Source organism: Rhopalosiphum maidis, chromosome 4, assembly GCF_003676215.2.
Source record: "Rhopalosiphum maidis isolate BTI-1 chromosome 4, ASM367621v3, whole genome shotgun sequence".
NCBI classification, from domain to species: Eukaryota; Metazoa; Arthropoda; class Insecta; order Hemiptera; family Aphididae; genus Rhopalosiphum; species Rhopalosiphum maidis.
The window spans coordinates 27,472,548-27,499,729 of NC_040880.1; the positions used below are offsets into that span (position 1 = coordinate 27,472,548).

General features: G+C 29.3%; 1 protein-coding gene across 2 annotated transcripts in view; it reads right to left on the bottom strand.

The window, feature by feature from the left end:
• Positions 1-27,182, bottom strand: part of LOC113550512 (protein piccolo-like) — a 134,263-nt gene that overhangs the window by 53,076 nt on the left and 54,005 nt on the right. For both annotated transcript variants that reach the window (XM_026952390.1, XM_026952388.1), the window contains exon 4: positions 10,467-10,594. The gene's annotated coding sequence lies outside the window, so the exon portion shown is untranslated. The remainder of the gene's footprint in view (positions 1-10,466; positions 10,595-27,182) is intronic.

Sequence of the window (27,182 nt, forward strand, 5' to 3'; positions counted from 1 at the left end):
AAGTATTGAACGAATTGGCAATAAAAAAAAGACGTTTACCTTTAATGTTGTAAAATTGAAGCTTTGAAATATAAGTGTTTATTTTTCTTTTAATATATTTACAATAATATACGAGTATACAAAATAAATTAAACTTTTACGAAAAAATACTCAGTAAATTTAAGTGATTTGTTTTATTTTATTCAGTAAAATTGATTATACTTTATTCCTGTCATAATTTTATTTTAATAAAAATTTAAGTAGCAACCCTAAGATTTTTTTACAAAACAATTATCACATATAAGGTATTAAGATGTTTTATAATCAGGTATGAATTTTTGATAAACTATGTTAATACTTGTGGAGATAAAGTATTGCCAGGAATCAGGACATCCCCCCCAAAAAATACCCAAAATACACCACTGATAGCATGCGTATTTCAAACTCTATTATTGGAGTGTTAATTATTGCAGCAGTGTCTAATTGGAGATAATACTGCTGTTTTCGAATTTTCGTATCTCGTCGCGATAATTGAAACACGAGGTAATTTTTTCTAATACGAATGCCCATTGTAACTTATTAAATATTATAGCACGGCAATAAAAGCAAATCTTTATTTATGTTGTTAAAACTTTTAGTATAATCCTTTTACATTATAGTTATTTGCAGAAAACAAATGCGCGCGGTATATTAATATAGTGTGATGGCTGTAGTCTTGTTTTCCTATATAGAAAACGTCCGGCGAGTTTTTTTTTACATATACGAGTATAGACATCCAAAAACTGAATGTCGAACAGACATTCTTGACAATTCGCCAAATATGCTGTAGATAGGTACCAATAATATACCTACCGTCTACCGAGTATAAACGCGGCCTTCTCGATAGCCATTTTATTTTTACCATTGACGTTTGAACGACGTAGGTAACAAAAAACTTACGGGAAATCGACATCGGTCTATGTACTTTAATACTTATGTAGTTATGTATACAGATGCGTCTTGATACGATATAATAACTATTATATTATCGTGTTAAAAAAATATAATAATTACCATGTATAAAATATATACCTATGATATAATATGATAATTTTATGTCGCCGTTGTTTTACACTAAGAGTAAAATATATACGAAAATATAGTAAAAGTACGATATTTAAAATTCTTGTTATATGTATGTAAATATAGTATACTTGTTTGCTTATATATTTATATGTAATATAATTTATATATTATTTGAGGACAATAATGACTTCAAGAGTAAATAGAAAACACGAAGAATTCTATATATAACTATTAACTACGATCGAATAACTGTTCCTGTGTGTCAATATAGATTTCGTTCTATGAATAGTGTGCAGTACATTATTATATAACATCAGTTTACATCATAATAATAAACAAAACCTCTCAGGAGAGATATTTCATTCAATATTTTTTCAACTTCGTTTTATCAAATAAAATCGGTGCGACTACATTATACATATATGGCTAAAGTAATATAACGTCTAGACTAGTTTTTTTTAACACGATGCTTACAGTATTTACACTGAATATAGTTAAGGCATTGAGGTATGTCTCAAATTAAATATCTCACAGGAACAAAATCTAGGAACATAATATAAAAATGATTATTTGTTTATTTATTAATTTAACTTTAATGGATTCTACATAAAAAATGGAAGCCATCATCACAGCATCTCTATAATGGTATATTACAATAATATTTCATAAAAAATGTATTTTATGTTTATGAGGAGGATCAAAAGCTAAATGTAGATAAGATCACAGAAAAATCAGCGTTGAACTTCACTATAAATGTTTCAACTAAAATTTATCACTTGAATGTGAGTAATGAAAGTTTTCTTAGCTTTGATTTGAATTATCAATATAGAGGAGATATGTATTTTACTATCAATAATGGCGATTTTCCTGTTATACTACGTTGTGACATGGAAGCGAGGCTTATACAATCAATATAGATACGCTTAATAGATTATTAAAAATGATTATTTGAATAAATTAGGTTATGTTTATTATACCCATTAGAAAATCTAATAAAATGTTTGATATGATGGTAAAAAATTATATCTATATCTAGTTAATATACTGATCTGATATTCTGATCACAATCATTTAGAAATTAGAATATTAGGAGATAACATTAAAAGTAAAACAAAGTCCATTAAAATATAACGTACCTTTGACAAACTCAATGGTCTTCTAATTAAATAAGATAAATTAATAAAATATAAATACTCACACAGTCTAAGCTTGTAATTAACATTGGTTTACACGAATAGTCAAATTATGGTGTTATTAAATTGATTTGTTCTTTTAATTCAAACTTGAGAAAAGTTTGAAACTAGATAATAATGTTAAGATATTGACCGATAAAACAATTTAGTCTGAATACGAATACGCGATATAATATTATGTTTACATAATATTATATATTTATATTATAATGAATAATAATTTAATACACTAATTTATCATAGGTATCATAACCTTAACAATTTCAGATAAAAAAAAAATGCTATAATTTAATGGTATGTATTCGATAAGGTCTGTCAAACGATTTTCAGGTTTATCGTGTTATTATTATTTATACGTATTTATAAACACGTAATCTCGTTTCAACGATTGTTGTCGTTACTCCTTATAAAAAAAAAACTATTGGACTATACACTATATAGTACATAATAATAATTATAAAAACATATACATTATACATGTACTCATATAATATACGTATTTTAATATTGGGATTTGGATAAGGTCAAATTGCACTCATTTTAGTTCAATTGCACTAGGTTTTAAGAAGGTAATGGTTGAACTGTATTCGGTTTAAAAAAGCAGTGCAGTTCTATTTTCTATACAATATTATGTCATAACATACTTTCTTTTTTCTTATAATTTCTACAAGAAATAATTTCATTAAATCTAATATTTAAATTCATATACGTACCAAATTAAAACAATAATTCATAAGAACTCAAAATCCAAAAAAAATCAGAAAATATGAAATTACAGTTATATTCAATATTTAAGATCATTTTTCCAAATGTATCTTAGGCGGATCTAGGACTATGTATGCTAATTAGCAGATAAATAATCGAATAAATATGTGTTTCAGTTAAAACGCACACCGACAAGAAGTACATAGGAGTACACGATTGTGTGATATTGACAGTCTATACGAAATAATATATAATATTATATTGTGGTCACGGCCGAGTTATCGTAACGGGTTTACGGGTATTCTTCGGTGGCGGCGGCTACAACAGCTAACCAGTAACCGGTTTAACTCGTGGTCCGCGCACTAAATATGGCATATGCTGGTAATAGTGTAATAGCGCCTACAAAACGGGTAACGTTCGCGAAATTTTCACTCTGCGGAGCAGTTTACGTCGCTGTCGAAGAGATGAATTATTTCGGATTTACACTCCGTTGCAGTTTTCCTCTCGATTTAGGTATTATTACTTATATTATTATTTTATGAATCATAGTATAGTGTACAAGAGGAGTCTTTTCTGTCGTTGTTTCTCCTTTAATAAAAATGTATTTTCCAATACGACGATTTCTTCCCGGAATATAATAAATAAGTTGGCTAAATAACAACACCAAAACATTGGCGATATTGTCGTAAAATCTTTTATGTTTCTAACGCTGTTTTAATATAACGAGCTAAAGAATAAATAATAATAATCATAAAAATCACGTTTTCCGTGTTCCTTCAGACAATCAAAATTCATTACAGATAGTGGCTTTAGACGAAGAAAATAAAATCTAAAACAATTGTATAGGTATTAGGTACCCAAAGTGGCGATATAACATTTTGCTTTTTTGGGGGTAAAGTTCAATAAAATATTATAAAATATTAATGTGCAATACCAATTTGCGTCAAAAAAACTAATCTATATTGAGTGTAGCTTTCTGTGCCAAAATAAAACTTTTTTATCGACATCCCTTTTGAGTCAAATTTTCTTTAATGTAGTTATCGTCTACTAAAAATAGACATAATTATGACATTAAGGATCGTAAAAAATTTCTTCATGAATATTTGATAAAACAAATGGAAACTTTAATATTGAATTGAAAATGGTTTAACCAAATGTATAACTTTCTGTTAATTTTTATAAACTAAAATTAACTATAGTACTTTTTTACTGTAACGTGTTATCATTTTGATGGCTGTATAAATTCAATAAAAATAAATAAATATTTAAATATCTTTAAACTTGATTTATACTCTTCAGTCATTATCCTATAATTGAATAGACTTAAATATATTTTGCGCAAAAGGGTCATCAATAAAAACATATCTTTTTATTTTGGCGCAGATGAGCTTTATTAGCATACACAGGTTATTTTTTTTTTTGACACAAATGGTCCATTAGAAATTTAGGGATGGATAATTTTATGTTGTTTATTTTAATTCATTAAATTAGTTGACGATAAGGGTAGCACATTTTTGTGTATTATACAACAGTTTTTAATATATGCTTATACTATGCCTAGAAACCTAGCGAAAATAATATATTATATTATTATATACGAGGACACAGTAGATTTGACCTCGACGATATGCTCACACTATATAATATAATATTATAATTATAAGTATACAATAACAATAAAAATGTAAACCGTCAATACATAAATTGCACCGTGCGCGAATTTGCTGTTTTCAATTAAACAGTTTCTTATATAAGATGTCAAGGATTCCACATGAAAAACTATATTTCTACTCATATAGATTCACTTATATAATTCCGGATCTCGGAATCTATACACAAAAATATTAAAACTGAAATAAATAATTAAACAACTGTTATAGGCTATGGATCGGGGCCTTAACGGCATGACGGTGTATTAATGTATTATACATAGAGTGTAACATAAATATTTGACAATTGACCAACTCTGTCATATGTAAAAATATTGTTATTCTAGTCAAAACTTAATTTTTACAACTATTGTTAATCAATTAATCATATATTATATTACATATAAAGATATGATATTTAAGATTTAAAAAAAACAAACGTAATCATATAGTTGGTGAATTACATTTGTCAGTTATTTCTGTTACACTCTGTATAATATAATATTATTATATACCCACGCATTATACCCTGTCCATATAGATACACATGCGCTGTTTGTTATCGTACCACTATTATATTATTATTATTATTATCGTCATTGTATAATACGTACGTATTACATTTTACAAACAGTGAAACCCGTCCAACAAATTATGTCGGTCTGCGTAAATAGTTACTATACTCAAACGCATGTGCGGCGCCCGGCGGGGTCCGTATAATACATGTCCCGACGATTAGAGTTTGGAATCCCCTGGGAGTTTTTAAAATTTAAACAGCGACCATTCACGACCGAGAGTTTCCTCATAATATGGTTGGTATTTTTTCTCCATATACACGAACTATATTATATTTTATGTTGTAACATTATAATCGGTTTATTTAAAAAAATCATATTTTAGTCCCCGTTCCGATAGTCATCATTTAATTATAAAATAATTTTACTACTGGCGCATATTTTATTTTTATTAATTCGTAATCACGGGTAAGTATACATAAGAAACATTAAAAACAGAGCGAGAATTTGCGTAATAGAGTTGCTTTGTATACCTACTGAAAAAAATCACACGGTAACTTCATAAAGGCAAGATATTTAAATAATTACATGTTTAAGTTTTATTTTTAATAAATTTATAATAGTAACTATAGTTTTAATTTTATAAATGTATAATATAATATTATTCAGTAACAGCTGTAATAACAGTTATAGCGCCATGACATTTTAGTAACGTTAGTAATCGTTATAGTAATCAACAATGACTGCACCTAATTACATATTCAAATAAAAACTATGCAAATCGACAGGTAATTACCCTCTCTACGCTGCCGCATCCTTTCGTTTTTCATGCAGGTCATTTAACTCTAAAATATACTCGTAAAGATGTAAACATATTTTTGAAGCATTGCACACGACGTATAAAGATACATAACGATAATTTTTCAGGGAAAAGTCTGCATTTAAATATAATTTGAATGGAAACAGTCACCAATTTTTATATTTTATTTATTATTTTACTCCAATGGTTGAAAAAAATGAAATGTATACAAGATGATGAATAAATCAAATTTATTTTTATTATATTAAATTCTTTATCACTGCCTTAGTTGAAGTACATAATGGCAAACGCTAAACTTGCTGAATAAACTATAAATTATATATACAATATATGGAACAATCAACGATATAGGTTTACGGGAGATAGTTTTTTCTTGTTATTTTAAATAATTACCTTCATAGAATATAGAATAATATATATGTTTTTTATGAAAACACATAAAAATAATAAATTTATATCGTTAAGATAGTATAATATAATTTAAACACAACAAATGAATGATACGAAACTTAAACGGTATTTTAGTTTTTTTTTTTTTAATTTAGAGAACTTTGTATACTTATAAAATATTCAATTATAATAATATGCATGTATATAAAAAATTCTACGCAGGTGTTATAGTTATAGTTATAGTTACGCAATAAAATTAATACAAAGAATTTGATGGCTAATACAGAAATAATAATTCGGTAAAATTTAGAACGTGTAAACATATATAATCCACTAAAATGTTGGAAGGGACAATTGCAGGTTTTCATTAATATAGCGTTTCTCAAACAGTCGCAAATCAATTTTTAGTGGGTTGTGAGAATTTTTTTAATTATATAGATTCTAAGATATTTATATGTTATTTTATACTGTATAAACATAATTTACATACATTTAAAGGTAGTGTTATCAACCATAGCAGGAAACCAGCATACACTTTGTATACACCTTATTATTAAAAATACATTTGTAAAATTATATTCATTATAAACCTACAAACTTTATAACATAAAGTAATAAATGCGATAAAGAAATTTTGATTTTTAGGACCTTACGATAGAATTTTAGAGGAATGTTTGGGTGGAAGTCCTAAAAAGATTGAGAACCACTGTATTAATTTTGCCCGTTATTTATAGGTGTCCATTAAGGGAGGTTTCACTGTATAATAATATAGTACCTATTTAATAAAATAATATTTGATATGACCTTTAATAAAACTGAAACTTTAACACGACTATCGATATTCACGAAAAAAGTTTCGTGTTTTTTTTAAATTTAAAATTATTAACTGATAGAACTAATTAATGTACATACTTGGTTATTTTATTAAATTACAATAATAAATATTTCAAAGAGGAAAATTTATGATTTTCTTTTTAATAGCTATACTTAAATAGTTAAATACTTTATTACAATACGTCAATTCGCGTACACAGTATACACGACCTGTAATTTTGTTAAAATTTAAAAGCAAAATATATATTGAGTATTGAGATATATACTTGGTATTTATACAACTAAAGTATTTAATACAGTAGTCAGTAAGAAGTGTATATTGAATAAAATGTTATATATATTTTAAAATATAATACGAGTATAATGCGTGTAATATTACATCAATACAATATTATATTGTGAGTAGTAATTTTCAAAGTTAAGACTAAAAACAACATTATATTATATTGTGTCACATTGTACCATTGACAAAAAAACAACACAAGAAAAAAAAATTTAAAAATAGTAATTTTCAAAATTGATCAAATTGTAACCACTAATTATTATTTAAATGGCTTGAAATATATAGTATGAGTTATGAGTTATGGAAATTTGTCACCTTTGCGGCGCGGCGTCACCAAGTGCAGAATACATTTGCGAAATATTTGAAATTATTTCACATAATATTACTGAAAAAAAAAAACGTACCGAGAATAACAGTAAAAATAACAATAAAATAAACTACCGTTGTACGCGACTCGATCGTGTCGTAACGATGCGTATTTTTCATTTTTTATTTATTTATTTTTATAGTAGATAATACGATGTAAAAAGCGAACGGCGATATGAAAGAAGAGGTTATGGACCCTAAGTCCGATAATGCGTCGAAAATAGTCTGTGTGAAACAGAGAGCCTGCAGTGGACCGCGAAAACGGCATTATAATATATTATGCACATGCACATTGCACATGCGCAAACAGACGTAGTGTATATGTTTTATATATTATATGAAACCCCTTTAGTCGTTTCTCTTTTACCGCCAACTGTATAGACATTAGACAGCAACGCAACGATTTAAATCCCACATACCCACACACACAGCACATATACCACACACAGGACATTATATTATAACAAGAGTGATCCCTTGTCGTGTGATGATAAATAAATAATATGTTATATTTTATCTCCCACACGCCACAGTGTTCAGTGGGTATCTGAGAAGATTTTTGTGAGAAAAGTAGTTTTTCTCTGTATACAGTTCTCCGACCGGGAAGTGTCGGTACGCATTGTATCTGCCATCTGGCACAATGCAAACTATTTATGATAATTGCACGTACAAAAAAATTGAAACGCATTTCTAGTTTACATATTTTTAGCACTACGGCGTACGCATGTCTCGTACCGACACACACAATACTATTATTGTATCTATAAAAGATACACGTGGATAAGGCGTTATATATATATATATACATATTATAATATATTACTCGTACATTGAACGTGCGGTGTGTTTTGCCTAGTAGGTGTAATAAATTATAATTGAACGGTTGCGGTTTTTTAATGACTATAAAAAGGCATAAAGCACACATATTTATACACATGTTTATAATTAGAATATTATATAAGTTCAACGGTGAAAAAATAATGAAAAAAATAAATTTCGTCTTTGGACGATGACAGCTAAAACAAATTTTGATAATAAACATACCTATACGACGCGGACGCGAATCCACATAATATAATAGAATATTGTTATGTATTTATTGATGCGACGCGTCATCATAAAGCGCAAGTCCTATTCATTGTCGAGACGTGTAGGTATAATAGTAACGTATAATGATTATCCAATTATTAAATAGGAAAAAAAAAACAAAGAAAACATACTATAATACTTGTGTGACAAAACAAAAATTCATCATTAGCACACAAACACACCATGCTGCACACACATCGTACAATGTGTATGTGAATGCACACGCGGTTCACATAATATCTGTACAGTATTAAACATAATAGTCATGTGTTGGTACATACTTTATATAGGAATTTTTCAAAAGTACTGAGTAACAATTTAAGCAGTGGTGCATAGAGATATTTCGATTGAAATGTAGTTCGGGAAACCGGTTATCGCATTACATGCTTGTAAGCGTATGTCATTTCCTATAATATTTAAATATTCGGGCCTATGTTATTTTTTTACTCGCAATGTGAATAACAAAAAAATTTAAGAGAAATTAAAAAGTTAAAAATATGTGACTCGTCTCTTTAGACGTCGAAAAATGTGTGATCCAAAAAATGCATAAACCAATAAACCATTACTTTTGTATATATCTGATTGATTATATTTAAATGGGACGCTGAATAATACTTAATATGTATCGCATGTCCCATGTATTCATGTTGCAAATGCGAAACAGTGTAATATTATTTTCGATTTACGGAGTACGAAATAATTAATTATTAATCCCAGAAAATATGGTTTAATTTCAATTAATGCAATTATAGTGTCCGTTGTGGTGGCGTATAATATATTGTATTTATTGCAATTTTAACGTACCTAAATCGAATTTATCCAACCATCAAGGAGTTACAATAATTAACTAATTAGGAATATTAAATTTTGAATATGATCGTGTACCTATTATCTACACTGGAGAGACTCGTTAACGTTGATTTGATACTTCAATTGTGAAATAAAAATAATCGTCAAGGTTTTTTTTGTATACTACCACAGTATAGTACAAAACTATACAATACACATCACTCAATCTTCACGATACATATAAACATTATTAACACATATTTTTATAACATATTTAATATTTTATACATTATAGACTATCACTTTATTAGAGTAGTGATAGAATATACAGTCCCAAATAACTTAGTACACATATATGTATACTAATAAAACACACACACACATATATATATTATATATGTAGATATTTTATATTTTATTGAGTAATTAAAATAACATACGAATTTATTATTAAATTTGTAAACTGTGATCTAATAAAGTATTATTCAATCATCCGATCATGAATTACTCACAATTAAACATCTTATATGGTTTTATAAAAACCTTTGTTGTTGTGTTTTTAATTGTATATTATTGTATATTCCACCACGCAGGTATAGTACGTTTCAGACCGTGGCTTATTATATTAACACGAGAAGACTAAGAGCATATTACCCCTAAACATCAAACTAATATATTATATTCATGTCATCATTGCTTGCCTCTTGGAATTATTATGCTAAGTTCATCGTTGGCTTACCAACATGCAAGCACATATTATTATTATATTATATTATACTCAGTACTTACTGAACGCAATGGAAATGGATCGCGTGGATATTGAAAAATGCACTCTAAAATGTTCGTCCATGTTCGTGGCCATTTTTAAAAATAATAAAAGATATCCACTTAATATATTATTTGTCTTCTCGGATCAACTGAAACAATAAAAATGCTGTATCATTATTACCATTATTATTATTATTATTTATTAAATATTATATTATTATATAGTTTGAAAAATGTTTTTCTGCGGGGTTACCGGAGCTAAACGACAAGATTAGAGTTTTCCTTTTTGACATAACGAATAACGATGATAAGAATATAAAAGGAAGGAAGAATGAAAAAAAAACATTGTAATGATCGTTGAAAAAACAACCACAAGTAACACTATTAGTTATTACTTATTACACTTGTGACCCAGTTATCTGTCTGTCTCGCCGACGAATAGTGTACTGTGCGCGTTATTCCGCGGGTCGAGCATAATATATATATATTGACATATTGTGTAATATATTATAAAATGCATCATTTATACGAAGATATATTACATACATAGAGAAGGAAATGAGATACAGAGATATACTCGTATGATATTATAGGTAAATCAACTTATACGGGGCTGTTGGAAAAAATTCCAAAAGGAAATAGACATGCGTGTACATTTTTGAAGAGTCTACTTTCAACTATATTACATCTTTGAAGTTATGTCCTTGGGCATAGTCGGACACAAAAGACATATTCGCGTGACTGGTGTGCGTAAAAAAAAAGAAAAGAAAAGAAAATGAGATCGCAAGATACTTCTTTTCTTTCTATTATAGTAGTTGCTGCACTAGTTGCTAAAAATAATAATGATGATAATAATATATATGTATTTGTTTTTTAGCACAGCGGCAACGACTTTCTGTACTCCCTAGTCTCTACAGTCATATCATATTATGAAGATGTATTAAATGTCACAAAAATCAAAGCAGAAGAATCAGAAAATCGAACATTTATTCGATTTCGAATATTTTAACTGGTATATTACGTTATACGTTCAGAATAATATAAAAAGAATTATTATTATTTACGACTACAATATGTGTATTGTGAACTCACGTTTTGTTCCGATAAAACGTTCACAATAATTGCAAAAATTGGTAGTATTTATTTGATTAAACAAATCGAAATTTAACATTCTATAACAAATATTTTTATAATGTATTATACTATTTATATATATATATATATATAAACATAATTAAAAAAAACTAAGAATATTATGTTAACCACGCAATTCAGTAATGAATAATGATGCACAACAGCATCATTTAAACTTTCAACAGCTTTGAGTACCTATGCACCTTGTTAAAATATTGTTTTTTCTATACTACTTTCGTATATATCACGTAGAATTCAGTATCTAATTTTATGGACTCTAAATAATCAAAAATTTTTCACCCAGGCGACTAAAATACGACTAAACAACCACGATACGTTATTATATTAATATAATTGTTCTCTTTATAATAGGCACATTAGCCTGGTGTATGTATTTTTATTTGTCGTAAGATTTTCAGTTATATGTCGATATAATTACAAATATATTTTAGAAAATAAAAAATGTATATTATAATTTAACTCCAAGTATTAAGCAAAAAAAAATTTCGGAATACTTATCGTATATACATATATAGGATAGGACATTACTTAGAATATTGTTTACGTGTATGCCGTTGCCCGTTTACTGCATGTCTAGACTTATAGTCGCAATTACAACGAACGACGGCGACCACCAGTATAGTACAAGAGTCTTGTATCATGACGTATGTGTTATGCTGTATACTAATCGTTAAACAGAACACAGTTTCGTCCGTTTAACCCTAAACAGCTACATTCTGACACTCGCGCAGTCATTCATCCACATTGTTCAGTTGTCTGCGTATAGTTTAAAATTCAAAATTCACGTGTCTAGATACTACATACAGATTAAATCGTTTTCTAAAACGTTATAAATACATTGTTTCGGAGAATATAATATTTATAAAAATTTTAAAAAAACGTTCCCACAGGATCACGGGAAAACGACTTTTACTCGTAATTAGGCGGAATTTTGGATACGGTCTCGTCATCGTCGTCTGGATCGAATGAGTATGTTATCTATCAAGTACTTTTTTGTCATTCAAAACATTATTATATTTTATATGCACGTACACACCGACTTTATATACGTGATATTATAAGTTTATATATATATGCATTATAAACACACGCACTATCAACATGATCCTACACACTGGTTATCGACGAGGTCAACACATGCCTAACCGGCGTAGCACAAATATTTGTACCCGACCGATAGGAAACACGTCCAAAATAATATAAGGGACCTGCGACGACGAGGGGGAGACGCATTAACTATCGACCCGCCGCCGTCGCCGCCACTACCGTCGTTGCCGCCGCCGCTGCTGCCAACGCCAGAACGTATATTATTATATTATTATATTCTACCAAACGTTTCACCAAAAACGAACAGAATTTCTCCGCGATATATACGAATACAATATAGTATAATATAATATCCTTTCCTCATGCACACGATAGAAAATGATTGAGAATTTTTTTTTATAAATTGGTTTTTCTATAGGTACATGACGTATGTACCAGACCTATTCGAAACGTAATTCAAATCGATTGGAATCGCACATACGTGAAACTCAATAATAATATAAATATTATATTTAGTATTTTGCAAAAACGCATGAAAAAAGAATACTACAGTTTTTTCTCCCATATATTTTACATAATTATATGTACAGCTTACTCGCAGAATATACACACGTTCGTGTATAACAATAATAACAGTGACGAATTCGTAGAGTGTACATATAGAGCATATATAAATATAGACTTATATAAATATATTTACGTGTATTACGCGCCATGCAGTTATCTTTTTGTTATTAACGCGTTTTCCCGACGTTTCTATGTTTCTACTGCACAAGTAGGGCGGACGCGGGTTATAATATTATTTCCATTATACAATATCATATACACATATTATAATATTATACAGACGTGCTGCAGTTGTTTACGTCGAGTGGTTCATTACCATCTGTGGGCGGAGGCGGCTGGCGACGAGGGCATTGCACGATTTTATTTTTTTTTTCCCCGATCGGTCGGAAGCGGCGTGCAACGTCCACAACACATTGATAGCACCTATTATTTGTATATATTATATATATATATAAATAATGAGAATAATATGTATAATATATAATATTATATTATACCTCCACGTCGGCTGGAATCATCTGCTTTTTTTAATCCAACACGTATTTTTTACAACGATAGTACAGTATATTATATGGGTATTATATAGGTATATTGTATACTTGTATATATTAAAATATTGCACTCTCGTAAAGTCATATTTTAACAAAAGTTATTATACGTAATGATTAACTGACTAACTGCAATATTCGATATGATTATTATTACGATCCATATGCACTGATGTGTATATTTTCTTCGCACACGGTTTTTCGATACCAACCAATCCTAATAATTTATAATGTTATCAGTAATAATGATTATATAATTAATAATATTAATTATAGGCAGTATCAATAATGAAACTGGCTGTTTTATGTAGAAGTTAATATTAAATATATTTCTAGCAACTTTTGGCTATATGACATATTTTCAATAAATAAATCAATAAATTTATAAATGATAATACCTAATACCTACGAGATCGGCATTAGGATCAATAACTGGTGCTCACTATAGTCATAATGCTAAAAACTACAAACAAAGTTTTTACTATTAAATTAATTATTGTTTAAGTAGTTTTCACATGGCACACTACAATGGTATTTTGAGTTACGTATTACTAGCACAAAAGGCACATGTATTAGTCTCACATTTCATTTCGAAATTAAATTTTTAAAATCCCTGTGGTCCAGTTGTGATACTATCTAAACCTGCTGCTTCCCGAAAAATTATCTCTTTTTATTGAGCCTGCAGTTTTAAAACAGATTTAAATTCAAAACAAATAAATGTATAATACATTAAAATTGTTAAGGTGAAAGCAAATTTTATACCTATATGAAACATATTATAGCATTTCCTAGGAAATAAATAGTTACTTATTGAATTATCATAATTTTTAGCAACAAGCAAGTATATTATATTTATATAATAATTTAACAATTGTTTTCAGAGCGAATATTGATTAATGTTTTTTATGTAAAATAAATTTAACATTTAAAGGAAAATATAAACATGATTATATTATATAGTTCAAACAATTTTTGGAGGAAAATAAAATCGAATCTCAATTTTGGAGGAAAATAGTATAATCCCACTATTTATATACAAAATACCAAATAATATCATTACTCTAAAATTTGATGATTATTGCAATACAAATACATAATGGTGTAATAGAACTAACAGCTTCGGCGGCCAAATAAACTCCCGAACAGCTTTTTTATCATAACAAGGTTAATTACAATTTACAATAAAATATATGACATACATAAGAATTACTTGAGATATAAAAAGCCATAAGACAGATCACTATAATAATATTATATTATATTATCTCAAGAAACAAAACACGATATTTTACTAATAACCCAAAGGGCAAAGGTTATCATATCATTGTCCGTAGAACGAATATAGAATATTGTTATGAAAAATAAAACAAAACATAAACAGATTATAGATAATATTACACTACGTCGTCGTATTTTATTGAATTATATTTATGTAACGTGTAAAATACTATACACCGTCGCCGCGTGAGATGTGTGCACGCGGCGTTTTGGACATAATATATAATAAAATTATTATTCTTGAAAGGAAAATATTGTCTACACAGCGCGTCGTCAACACGCATCACAACGATAAAAAATAAACGTCCGAAAAATTGCAAAGTTGTCATTATTTGCCTTCGATTGCTACATTTTTTTAAATTTTAAATACACAACAAAAACGGATGAATTTTATTTTTACGTTTAGACATATGTAACTATATTCTGTTACAAGGAGTCTTTAAAAATATAAAATTTAAAAAAATTTAAAATATAAGTTAGTAAATAAATGGTTTTGCAGAGTTTCAAAATTAAAATATTAGGTATACTACTCATAAAATGGTAATTATTACTTTATAGTGTGGATTATATTCGTAGCATCGAATCGATGAAACTACAGGTAAAGATTGAAAGAGAAAACAATTTTTATATAATGATTCAGATGAGACTTTTGTTTATATGGAACCCATGATGTTTTAAAAAGATAAAAAAAAAAATCAATAGAATTGAGGAACGTGAATTAGCGAAATTGGTGCGTTTTGTTTTATGAAAATTCATTTGGAATTTACTTTTTGGATAATATTATGGCGTAATCAACTTAAACTTAAAAGTATATAAATACACCGTAGTAGTATTTACTATGTTTACCACAGGAAGTCGTTATTTGACATTTCCGCTCCAAACTTTACTCCTGGGTAGCAAACTAGCAAATATGATACATGCAAATATTTTATTGAAAACGCGGGGTTACAACTAAATTAGTTTTCTATTTTAGTAATAAATCGACGACGATGACTAAACCATGTAATAGCTATATATTTATGTACTATTACATACTCTTTTGACAATATTTTAAAACAGATCGTAACTATAACAAATTATAAAAATTAGTTATCCATCATACGTAAGTATGTATTTTGAAATAATAATTTATAAATAAATACATATAATTTAATATTATAGTATTTATATCTGCGACAATGTTTTCAATGACAAGTTGATATTGCAATTGAAACACCGGTAAATTCAATGATGTATTCAATTTAATATAAATAATATCACATGATACATATTAGTATATTACCTATAGGTAGATAATATATATTATTATTATCGATTCACGCTCGGATGGCACGCACAGAGAACGCATCAAACAATTTACGTATTTTTGTCGTTAGTAAAAAAGGTCACTGGCCCGAACGAATATAATAATAATAATTGTTCCCCTCTGTTAAAGATTATAATAATATATATGAAGTACACACATATCATGTCTAAATATATCTTCACGTATTGCTAAGACACATTTTACACAAACTCGACCACTTTTTATATAGCACGATCATAAAGGCGTAACTGTACAATGGTAGCTGAGTGCGACTTTCAATAAGCCTGTCACGTCGACCATCAATCAAGTATTGAGCAAAATTTTGAATAATATTTCAATTAATAGATATTAGAACTATATTATATTGTGTATACATAACATATTCTAGGCTTTTGGACTGAACTATTGGTTTTCGTGTTTTTATAGAAATTGATTAGATATATACCGATTAAGTATAATCTTTAACTAATTAATATTAGTTTTTTGTATGTGGTGTCCCAAAATGTAATTATTATTTATTCAAAATCAGATGAAAAACTTTGACTATTTAAGTTCAAATAATGAATGACGCATTTAAATAGTCTTGAGAGGAAATTATAGAATTCTGCAAGAAAATATAATATTTTTCTGAGGTAAAATCTATTGTAAAGATATATTTTCTATTAAGGACAAAAATTAAGAACGATAAATTCCCATATAATAGGTACGTTAACTACAAATTATCCGACTGAATAAAAAAAAGTGACATTCTATTAAACAGATTTATACAGATTTACCACGGCATCAATGATATAGTTAGCACGGTACAGAATAATATATACTCGTATATGATTCAACGTATTAATGTACGAAGTGATAATTGGTATTAGGTAGGTGCATTATGAGACAAAAAGTTTTTGTGCTAGAATTATAAATACGGTTTTTATCGAATATTTTAATATTATTATAAAATAATATAACCTTTCGATGGAATAAAAACATATATACGAGTATACAATCATATATAATAATAAATTTAATGCTTTTAAAGGATTGTGCTGTTAAGCTGGTAAACCTAATTATGCACATTTATATATTACATCGGAATATAATAAAAAATATAGCTGTCGAGAGCTATATTTTTATTTTGTATTACTATTATAACGAGCTATACCAAGATAAACCAATTCGCAATACAAATCGTTACAATTATTTTTAACTATCTTTCGATGTACAATACCGTTTCCGATAAAAATATTTGTGGACCAGAGAAACGCTTCCTGGAGAACCTCTGCAGGTGACTCGAAGTTTTCCATTAAAAATTGACGATGGACCGGGAAAAATAAAACCTTACGAGACAACCTCTTATGCAAATAGTAATAAATCGACATTGTTCTCGTAATATAAAATATTGTATAATAAGTAATAACTATGTATACCTATAATATACGAGTATACTGTATACGATCATATAATGTATATGACTGCGCGCGATAAAAACCGCCAAGTCTGGCGAAATAATAGTGCCTATTATAACGGTGTGCGGCGGCGTGGTAGAAGTAGCGGTTGGCGGTAAGTGTAATAAAATGCCAAACAGTAATAATAATAATATAATCGGCGGAATATTATTTTAATTCGGTTCGTCGGCATTATAATAATAATAATATACTATATATATACATATACGATGTATTAGTATTATACCGATATGTATATACAAAATACATCGTCTCGTTCACCGTGCCGGATTATCGACCACCCCCGACCCGACGTTCACTACTACTACACACACACACACACACACATACAAACCCATCAGATCCCGAGGGCGTTCGAAATACGCTTTTCGGCCGCCCTGTATAATATAATATTATATATATAACAATTTCGCCGTCGCGGTGGTGTGGTGCTCGAGGGTAGGGTGGTTATTCGACGACGACGATTTATAATATTATTATTATACTAGGTACGCGCTCTGCTCACTGCCGCGCGCTATCGTGACTGAGAGAAAATAAGGTCGCAGCGGTATATAATATATTATAATATTGTTATTATATCTATATACGTGTATAAATTATACGCACCGACCGCGAGTTCTCAAGGTTTCTCTCTCTCTCTCTTCGTCTCTGCGTCTGCATTATTAGAATACACACGCGTACATAATATATAATATACGTGTAATGTGTGTGCACATTATTAAACACAATGCAATGCACGTATAATATATTTGAATAACCGACCTTGCAACGCGCGCACTGTTTTCGCTCCGTTCGCGAAATATAGTAAACGCGCGACTGCTATCATAATATAGCTGTATGCCTGTAAAGCCTGTACACACCGTGGACGGACAGTTTTTTGCAGCGTAAGGAAAAAGTTAAAAGTACGCAATGACGACCTTACCCGATGAGCAATAACAACCATACACAAGCGCATGTACACAATATTTAACCATAACTACGAATATTCAATGTACAATATTGAATATATTGGTATATTATACTGTAATACGATTTCCGAACGAATATCCACGATGAACGCGATATTATTTCCGTGATCTATCTTCAACAGCAATAGATACACCACCAACTCTGTGAATGCTGCTACGCCCGTATGCAAACATTGATTTTTCTCTCGGTCCAATAATAAAAAGATTGATTCATCAAGCGACAAACATGCATCACACCCTTTTTTCTTTAATAATTTAGTTATTCAAAGTCTATAGTGAATTTAAAATTTTAGTTAGGTATCAATATTAATCTATCAACATTTATAATTTGTAAAACTGGTTTAAGCATAATAAACTAAATAAACACTAGATTAATTGATATTACAATATAAATATCATATTTTATATTTTTGTAGAATAATTTTTAAGTACTATTTTCTTAGAATAAAAACATTTTAATGATTGAAAAACTTCTTGTTAACATTTTGAATTAAGTATTACTTTAGTGATTTTCAAAATAATTATCTAGGTACTAAATAATTTACAGTAAAGAAGATTCTCATTTAAAAAACTGAAGTTATTATATCGTCACAAGGCAGTCATACTTCATTAGTAGTACAAAAAATCTCGAAAACTTGAAAATATGGTCTTAAAAATTATATTTATATTTAAAAATTCCAAAAATCAAAATTTTAATAAATTCATTATTGAATGAAAAAATAAGGGTGAGCATACTTGGTGTATCACCTAGTATAGTAAACGTAATATGGGCCTATTATTTATTATATACAAAGTTAAATAAACAATAATATAATAACAAACCACATTATGAAGATACCTATTGTATCTATTTTAAATAGCGGACGGATTTTGTCTTCCGCGGATGTGTACTATCAAGAAGGTTTCACTATAATCACTCTATGTTAAGAGAGGGAGAAGAATAAATAAATGTAAATCCGTTAGTTGATGATCAAAAAAAGCTATGGTGCTGCAAATAATGTGCGAGTGATTGGTGGTGGCCCGGAAACTACATTAAAACGAAATATCAAAAGATCACCGATCGCCGTCATCTTGGGTCTCAATCCAGTGCTCTGGATGAGAGTAGACCTTGTTCGTGAGCTGAATAATATTATTATTAAATTATACTGTCGACTGCGACGGTCGACGCGTTCGATATATTTACCGCGCAACCGACGTCACGAAAATGCATTGCACATTTGCACACGACATTAATCACACTATACGATAATTGTTTATTTGCTTACAAATTTTATACCCGCGTAATATATAAAGTTTTTAATTTTTATTACTATAATATTAATATATTATCCACATACCGCTGAGAAAAAACGTCGATATTACAAAATACAGATCACAATGTGAGCATGGATGTTTTTGATAAAGTAAATTTAAAAAAAACATCCCTCAAGTTCTTATACGGGTCTATTAAAGTTAAGCAACAATTTTGGAATTGTCTACTGATAGACGTTATAGAAACAATGGATTTACTGATAAAATGTTTTACGATCGATTATACGACTATAGGTTATACGCTTTGTATGTCGTATATGAGTTATTATATTAGACTTTATAAACTATAATATAATTATAATTATACGTAATAGACTATTAATATATAGTTATTTGTTTTGTTGAGAAACGTGGAAACATTATTTTTTTCCGTCATGACATGTCTAAAGACATTTAGGGGACCACGATAAAAAAAATAATGTATAGTGTATACGAGTCGACGTTATCTATAAAAGATTGTAAGTGCAATGACCAGAAACTAATGAGCAATGATTGTTTCATAACGTGATATATAACACATTAATGCCAATGGATGATATTATCATTATAATAGTGTACAAATATGAAATATATATATAATATGCAATATGCTTACTGTTCACAGAAATAATAATACTTCGTTTTATGGAACATTTCATATTAAGTTAGAAATCGGGCGAGAATCCAAAATTATTTTAGACTAATTCATTAAGTATTTATTATATGATACATCTTGTTTACAATGTAAACAGTAAAAGTGTAGAATTATATACAATGATTATGCAAATGTTCGTCTGTACTCGTATTTGCATGGATTATACTACTTTATTTTTTCTGTTATATAACTATTATAACCGCCTACTTATGATAAATTAATTATTGAATTAGGATACCAAAGAATACCGGTATAACTGTTTAAGTGGTATAATAATATTGTTGAATACAAAAATAGCCTTTTTTGTTTTATTATTTTCGATAAATGCGAATTAATTAAATACGGTAGTGAATAATATTGATATGCTGAAATTAATTATAAATATAAGTCAAAACACGACATATCACATAATAAACGTACAATAAAATATAGTTATACAAAGTGCAATATATATATATATATATATATATATATATATATATATATATATATATACGTATATTGTATATTATATAGGTATACATAAACATAATACAATATTACACACACACACATATATGAATATTTTTATATTATATAACTGATACCACACAAATATCACTTTAAAACTTATAACCATATAGGTAGATTTGGTTATTTGATATAAAATAAAAAAAATTCAATAGTATCAGTACGTCGAAGGAATATAGTGGAGATATTTTATTTGTCCACTGCGTTTTCAATTATCCTCTAAATGACAAAGACCACAACAGACTTTGTCCAATCCAGTGACGGTTGAGAGGGTTGGCCATTGCCAAACACATAAAAGGCTATAATATATAATAGTTAGCGTATTTATGCACATTTTTTGCCTTTTTATAATTATTGTTTGTTTTCTCATCCAGCACCATGCATATACGTATATATTACACAAAAGTACATCGCAAGAGTACACAGAAGAGCCCGCGCGTGCACAATGTTCGCGTATAATATTTGCCGTAAAAAGTGAACCTTTTTTCACAAAAACAATCGCAAGCCTTGAACGTAACACGAGGTTTTTAGATATATATGTACAAACATTTATAGGTAATACGATCAATCGTCGTCAAATTGACGGGTTCAAGAACATATAATAACATTAGTCATTACACTAAAATGCGATTCAATTGTTAGTGACGAAAATTATATAAAATGTATTTTATTTTATTTCAGCTTGGGCCAAAAAACATATGTTTGTATGCATGATATGGACAATATTAACAAAAAATAAAATATATTATAAAAAAAATGGAATGGCTCGAGATATACATTTTTGGAATTGGGATAGTGAGCGAAAGAAATTACAAGATAAATATAGAATTATTAACAATTGAATGCAAATACATACACAACACGAATGTTCTTTATAAAATTATAACCGTCGCATTTATATGTAAACTGTGATTAATTATAATATAGACATAAATATGATACAATGACAAGAGGTGTTAAGTTTTAATTTAATTAAATGCATAATCCATCGAATACGGCTAATTAAGATAAACAACAAAACAAATAATAAAATAATAATAACCGTAAGACAATGTCGATGCGCGTATTCAAGACGGTCAGGTTGCTCGTGATATATAATAATGAATATAATACTAATAATAATATTATAACAACGAGAATAAAATAAATCTAATCCGTTGTTTTACAAATAATGCAAACGAAAGCGATTACTATGAAATATTTTATTATATTATGTAGGTATACGGTATACGTAAAAAAACAAATAATAAAAATCGCCTAACAAAATATACTGAATAAAGTTTGTAATGAGTGTAATGTGATTGCATATAAATATATAATATAATCACATATAGATTTTATGTATTATAAAATGTAGCTATTATGTATTATTATGTATGCAACATTCATTAAAATTTTTACTACTATTGTCAAATAAAATATATTTCTCAATTTTCCGGTAAAAACAGTATTACCAGAGAGAGACCAGGAAATTGCAGATTTTTTTTTTTTTGATTTTTTGCCGAACTCCTAGTTTTGACTATTATTTCAGAACCCCATGTGATTTCAACGTTCAACACTGACGAATACGCGAACATTACTTATTATTTCAAGTTCAAATTTTAATTTATTTCATTCATTTTCTTACTGCACACTTTTTCTGTAAGTATATTAGTCAACATTTTGGGGAATGAAGCAGTCTTAAAACGAGTTTTTGACTATTTTTGAACGGCTTTTAAAATTGCACTATACTGTCTATCTATACTATCAAAAGCAGGGGATAATACTATAATAGTGTTGATACCCAAAATAAGAACGCGTAAGTATATTGTATTAATTTTTCGTTGAATTTTAAAGTCGATTAATTGATAAATGATGAGTAAATTACAAATGATATAAATATGTTATAATATAATAACAATAATTGCAGAAATAGTGAATACAACGGTGATTCGAACATACGCGGTTTTGAAAAGCGATAACAAAATGATAACTCTGTATATTAACACATTAGTTGTTGGTCCGCCAGTCCGTTAGGTAAGGTTAATGTGTGTTATATTGAATTATTAATTTTTACACTCGACCGAATTACTACGATATATTATAATATATGTGTATAGCCGTGTGCCCATGTAGTATTATTGCAACAACGTGCCAACCTTACACACATATTTCCGATCAAGCGCGTCTCTCAATAACATTATAATATTATACATTACAACGGGCATTATTACAATATTAAAAATCTAGATGTGTATAATACGCATGTTATATTCAAATGAACTCGCATATAATCGCCGATCGTCAAACTCGTTTCCAGTACGGTCATCTACAATTTAAAACGGATTGTGTTTGGAGTGCATAGGTAACATACGATATAACATTTATAATAATATGTACACGACGGCGACACGATGTTTCGTGAACCGAATACTAACTAACTAGACGGCAGGTGCGCACACCGCATAATTTCATAGTTATTATACTTACTACTAGATCATCGCATAACACAACAAAACTAATGTCATATTCACTATTTAATTTTTTCTCGTTCGCTATTGCTTATTGGTAAATAACAATATACACGACATTGACAATGATTGCATTGATTAAAGTATAATAATAGTAATAATATAAATGGTTACACGACATACGATGACGACGTCTTTATCACCGGGCATCGACAACGCGCGCGACGGAAACATCATTATACTCGCTCACGATGAAAATAAAAATAAAGCCTTAAATGGCATAATATTGATATGTATCAAGATAAGACCTCATAAACTACCAATGATGATTGAACTCACGACCTAATGGACACAGTTACGTGGAAAAACGATTTTCATTTTCACATTAGGTATTTCAATTTTTTAGCATTTTTTGTTGTAAATATTATGAACTCTTGTAATTTACATTTATAACACACGATTATCAACTTAATGCACAATTAATCGTTTGTATAGACACATTGAACTGCATTGTCTGAAAACAAAATAACGAAAATATTGTCGACGAAACGATAAAAACAAATTTAAATAATAAAGTAACCTATATATTATACAAGATACGCTTAAAAACTATGTATAAAATACCTCACACTAATGCGATTATAATTCCTTGAAATTCGCCAAATGCGGTGACTCGTGACGAAGAATATCTGAATATATTATTATATAGCCAATATAGCCATATGGTAGGTACACATAAAGTTTTTCGTTATTATGCAATTAAAACAAGTCCGTGCAGCGCAAAAAACATAATAGTAAAATATAGTTGATTGAAACGAGACAATGTCTGAAAACGACGGTAAACTTGTCGTAGATCGAGGCGTAATATAACGACTTTGGGCGCATCGGCGTTTGTCTAAAAGTAGTTTAGATAGCAGGCGTGAAATACGAAAAAAAAAGAACGTCAGAAAACTTTCTTGCAGTTGAACATTAGGTACATATACCGACTATATAAACACACATTATAAATTAAAATCATAAAGGGACATAAGATTATATGACACGTGTGTGCGAACACATTTTATGACGTAGTCCTATAACGTAACGTATGGTAATGATCACGTTAATATAATGCAAATATAATAAAAATATGTGAGTTCCGACCAATATAATATATACACAGTATCGCCGAGCTGGTTCCGTAAAAATTGCAATAATAAAGCCAATTTAAGGTTGAGGGGAGGCATGAGGTATAGAACTTACTGCTAAATAGCGAACGTCGTACTTATTTCGTCCTCCGAAAAATTGTGCATTTCGTTGTACGCACAGACATCGATAGACTACCTACTCATAATTGTTGGTGTCGTGCATGGGAGGGCAAGTGATAAGGAAGATGAGGGTGAATTGTAATATATATTATTTTTCGATCGTTGACTACTACCCAGACTATCCTCTTACGGGATCTCGAGTGGAAAAAAATTAATAAATTTCCTATGCAGCCGTGCGTATGTGTTATCGAGCGTCACGCCTCGTCGTTATTCGATGGTTATGGTGTTTTTTTTTAACTATAAACGTAATTTTTTGCGAACATTTTATCTGTGTACGCTACGTCACGAACAAAATACGGTGAAAAGAATTGATATAACAACGTTATTTTATTGTTATACCATATTGACTATTACCCGTACACACTCGTTTTCACTCGTTCGTTCTTGTATAATAAATAATAAAATATAAGGTAAACGATTTTTGAGCTTCTATAAAATACTTTTTTTTATTGATGGCTTTTAATAGTTAGTATCTTTATTTCCTGCAGGTAAATCGTAAATCAGAACACTGATAATTCAGAAACACATACATCATTATATTACTATTTACTGTTCGTGTTTTATGTTGTAAAAGAAAAAAAAACAATATATTATGTTAACATTGAAAAATAATTTTTCATTGCCGCACTATTGCAGACACACGCGTTCAAAATTCTAGTCAATTGTGTATATAGGTATATCAAGAGTTTTAAATAAGCATATATATATATATGTATGACCACTGTGTAGTCTACCGAGCCCTAAAATAATATTGACACACTGGTGATAGTCAGTGAGACAAAAGAGCTAAACTAACATTATTTTTTTTTTTTTTTTGTGGAAGTACGGTAGTTTTATAAATTTATTATATAATACCGAGTCAGAAAAAAAATGTTTAATTCTTAATAAAACCAAATTAGATTGATCAATCAAACGATTGATACAGATACGATTGTATATACTATACATATACCTATAGAGACTATAAAATTCTGGTCAATTTTTCCATCTTTCTTCACTGACGTATGTAGGTACAAAAATTTCCGTCGTGTATTATATCGCACGTCGTACGTTGCTAACCTGTCGTTCGGTTCTATACGCAAAATCAAAACGTTCGAACATCACGAACACGCGGTCGAATATACAATATATCATTCATTGTAGTGCACCATAACTATAGATTTTATTTTTTTAATTTAACCATTACAAATTTTAAAAATGTAATTGTAGTAGATAGTGCAACTTAAACTTGACAAAAAAAAATTTAATTAATCTGTTGTCTTACTAGTACATTTCAATTGTGTTCAAACTATTCCAACTATTCGAGATGTTCGAATGGGAATGTATATTTTTTTCAAAAGTAGTACTGTCCAAGATTTTAAAGTTCGAGGTATTTGAAAACTCATACCTAGACCGACCTTTTTTGAGATATACACTTTATGCTGCCGACGCCAGGCCGATTATATCGTATCGGAAATCATTGTTTCTCGTCTTCTCGACAATGATCGGCCGCACCGCTAAGTACGCGCGCGGGGAGCGTGAATCTTCAGTCTCCCACACTCATTCCACCCCACAGCAGTCGGAAGGGTTTCGATGGCGTTGGTGGCGTAGGGTCGATGAAGCGAGGCGGCGGCGGTGTCGACGTGCTCGTTCGTGTATAATATGTATATGTGTGTGTGTATGGCGCGAGCGACGAGAGAAACGGAGTTCGGCGCGCTTGAACCGTGCACAATATACACGCACACACCCACACATCCGCCCGGCTGTTATCGATCCTTTGGCGCGCGCGTTTTCTGTGTAATACATACACACGAGCGCGCACATTGATGGTGTTACGTTTGGTTTAGGGTTTAGGGTTTTGGATTTTTTTTTTTTTTTTAGTGGAAAACTTTCGTTTTTTTAGCAATAAACACAATGCAGTCCGTCATTTACGACTTGGTATTGAGGGGAGAGGAGATATTGAAATTAAAACTTGCTGTATGACGAGATTTGATTTCGTCCTCGCCCTGGAAAATAATACGTAACAACGACATCGTACGAAACGTTTTGTTTCGTATTTCGTTTTCTTGTTATTACTATTATTTTATTTTTCCTTGTATAGTGGAATTCTTTGGGTCCTTCCTAATGCATGTGCGCACAAAAACACGCACACACGTGTAGTCGATGTAAAAAGAGAGGTAGAGCGGAAACAAAGGATACGATATGCGAGAAGGGAATGGG